Raw genomic sequence first — 3,638 nt, 5'->3', positions numbered from 1 at the left:
TCTACCCCTTTCACCGATTTGTTCTTCCTTTAGATCTCAGCTAAAGAATGACTTTCACTTCCCAACCCTACCCACGAAGCAGGGCAGCCCATCCCTGCCCTCTTATATATTCAGGGCTGCATATTTCAGAGCTGTCCATTGGTGGCACTTTTCACAGTTTTAAAATTATATTACTGTTGATTAATTTGTGTATCTCTCCTACTAGATTTTAGACTCCATGGGGTCAGAGACTATATCATTTAATTTATTATTGTATTCCCCTGGCATCTACCAGGCCATGAGTAAATATTCACTGAACAAACAAATGAATGTGAGGGCCAAGAACCTATATGTGCAAAGATAAAATATTAATGGGTTGGGGGAATTTGGTTGTAACAATGTACATATATTTATATTTATGTATATTTGTTGATTTTTTAATGCTTACTCTAGAAAGTAAAAGCATAGGAAAGTAGTGATAAAGAGTGAGCATCATACTATTTAACCGTTCGTCTGTTCTTCGTTCATTTTTGTTCAGTCGGATGTCACAAGATAGAATAACTTCCTTTTAATTTGAACAACTGGCATTATAACATTTCCTTAAAAGGAAAACCGTTGGGACACCTGGGTGGCTAGCGGTTAGGCGTCTGCCTTTGGCTCAGGGCATGATCCCAGAGTCCCGGGATCGAGTCCCACATCAGGCTTCCTGCATGGAGCCTGCTTCTCTGCCTGCCTCTGCCTGTCTCTGCCTCTGTGTGTGTGTGTGTCTCTCATAAATAAATAAATAAATAAATAAATAAATAAATAAATAAATAAATAAATAAAATCTTTTTAAAAAGGAGAACAGTTTTGGTTGCAACAACAACATAAAAGACTGTGATGAAAGATTTAGGTTAAGAAGTGGGTCCCCTCCCCCTGGCCCTTCCCTAGTCCACCAAGCAGTGGCAAAAAAAAATACAGTTTAGGCATATGGCTTTCTGACCATCTGACTTTTGCAGAGGAACTAGAGAAAACTGCAACTAACTCAGCTATTTGGTGCTCTTAGGTGATCTCTCTTGTATACCAATTGTCACATTGGTTGTTAACATGAATTATATGACAGACATTTTTAGTTTTAGTTTTTTAAAGATTTTATTTATTTATTTTAGAGAGAGAGCACATGAAAGCATGGGGAGGGGCAGATGGAGAGGAAGAGTTAGAATCCTAAGCAGACTCTGAACTGAGTGCAAACCCAACTTGAGACTCAGTCTCATAATCCTGAGACCATGACTTGAGTCAAAACTAAGTCAGACAATCAATCAACTGAGCCACCCAGGCACTCTTATGATGGGACATTTTTAAATGGAGATGACTAACAAGTATTTGGCTTGGGGAAGTATATGCTTTTGACTGAAACATCTATATTATATCTACTTTATAGATAACAGGAAGCAAAATTGAAATTTTATTGTAAGCAATAACAGATTTGCTGTACACTCTTACCTTAATGGAAGACCTTGCCCCCTCTGCATGAAATAGAATAACTTAATTATTGACACCATGAGAGAAACAGTGACGCTGGAGAACAAGATACATGGACTGTTCTTCTTGTGCTCCGAATAAAAGATGTAATCGGATACAATCATTTCATTAATATACACATAGCCCTGTACTGGAAATACGAGGACCAGATGGCCAAAAATGGACCGAGATGAAATGAGATGGGTGTTTGCAGTTTAGCAACTAACTACTTAGCCCGTATGGATTATAGTAAGTACTTACAGAACCACAGGAACACATTTTCAGAATGAAATTCTGGCTTTGTGTCCAGAAGTATCATTCCCAGCATGAAAAGAAAGCCTATTTTATTGGTCTCTCACAGGGCGGTTGTGCCTAAATAGTTGGAGGTGGGTATTATTGCACTAGTGCTCAAACTTGACTGGATATTGGAATCACCTGGAGAGTTTTTAAGAATAATATCAATGCATTGGGCTCATCTCCAGAAATGCTGCTTTAATTGGTCTGGGATACAATCTAGGCATTGGGATTTTCCAAAGCTCTCCAGGTGATTCTAACATAAAGTTGAAGAACCACTGTGTTAATGTAATCCCCATATTTCCACAAGTAGGACCACTTTACAGATCCATAAAAGAAGCAAGTCCTTGTGTGGCGTGATTGGAGGAGGCTCAGAACACCCTTCACCCCCAAGTAGCTATTCTCTTTTTCCACACAGTGTTTTGGAAAACTACCCAGCAAATTTCATGTCTTTCAGTGAAGGCTTTACAAGTTAAATGAGGATAATTCCTCTGAGAAGGATAATACATTAAGTGGTTATCAGTTATTAACACCCTGGTATGCTTGTTTATCGGATTACTTTCATTTATGGTGGTGGAGTAAGGGGTGAAGCACAATGGTGCTTCAAAGGTCACTAGGTTGTGGTTTCAAGGTGAGCTCCAGGAATGGGAGGTATAAACCAAGACAGTCTGTAGTCAAGGTAGAATGATGATTTTATAACAAAAAGAGAACTTTGGTGTGGGATTATGCTGGTCAGTGAAGATTGTGAACTGGAACAAGGGGGTAAGCTGGAGTCTGTGGTCTTCACAAATCCTTGGCTGACTATCAAAACACTGCAGTGAGGGAGCTAAGCACGTGGTGAGTAATGAGTGAGTGGTAGCTTCTTTCCAGTCTCACCCCAGCTCCAGAAACAAGACGCATTCCATATCAGACTTGGATTTGGAGCCCAAAAGTGATCAGAAGGCAGTTAGGTAGACAAGAGCCAGAAAATCACAAAAGCCTCTGGGCTGGGCTAATGCCTGAGCCCCCAGAGTCTTGGCAAAAACAGAACTGGGTTGATTTCAGAGGGTCAAGATACCGGGCAGCCAGGAGAATCCAAGTATGATTTTGAGAGCAAGAAATAACCTTGGAAATAAGCTCCAGATGTTAGAGAAGGTTCACTGGGGGATAAATACCAATTCCACATAATTATCTTGACTATAGATACGAAGCAGCACGATGAATCCAGCTTTTAGCAGCTCACTGATATGTAAGACGTGCAGGAAGAGTGCACACGGGAACTGATGACATTTATTCTCCCAGTTCAACAAATCTGCCAGGGGCAGGTCCTACCCCCGTGCGTTTCCCTTATATAGCCCGGAAATGTGCTCAGCTGGAAGCCCAGCTAGATCCTGTGTGGCTGGGACGCTGGCTGGACGGTGACAATGAGAGTGTGAAGAGGCGGGAGCCCAGGCCCCAGGCAGGTCTTCCGCACTGTAGCTGAATGACTCCTGAATGGTGTTGACTTTAAAGAAATCTCTTCCTGCAGGTTTAATAAATAAGCCCCCCTGGGAAGCTCCTGATGTGAATGGGAATCACGACTTGACACAGACGTGAAAGATTATGTGTCAGCAGGGCTGATTCGATGCTTAATGGAGTGTTAATTTATTTGCTGTGATTTCACGCAGCTGCTTTGGCCACAATGTCATATTACATTAATCCCCGAGCTATTACTACGTATAGGTGGATTCTCTACATACAAGGTGGGTGGGGAATGGAGAATTAGCACATGCGATTTTTTAAAAAGGACTAACACCCAGAGATGTTTGATTTGCCCACTATTTGGGTACACGGTCTCCTGGGGCTAGGATGAGGAATAGTTCTGAAGGTAACAGGCTCTGGAAGTC

This window comes from Vulpes vulpes, chromosome 15 (assembly GCF_048418805.1).
Source record: "Vulpes vulpes isolate BD-2025 chromosome 15, VulVul3, whole genome shotgun sequence".
NCBI lineage: Eukaryota > Metazoa > Chordata > Mammalia > Carnivora > Canidae > Vulpes > Vulpes vulpes.
The sequence above is the reverse complement of the archived record's forward strand: the minus strand, read 5'-3'. Positions refer to the sequence as shown.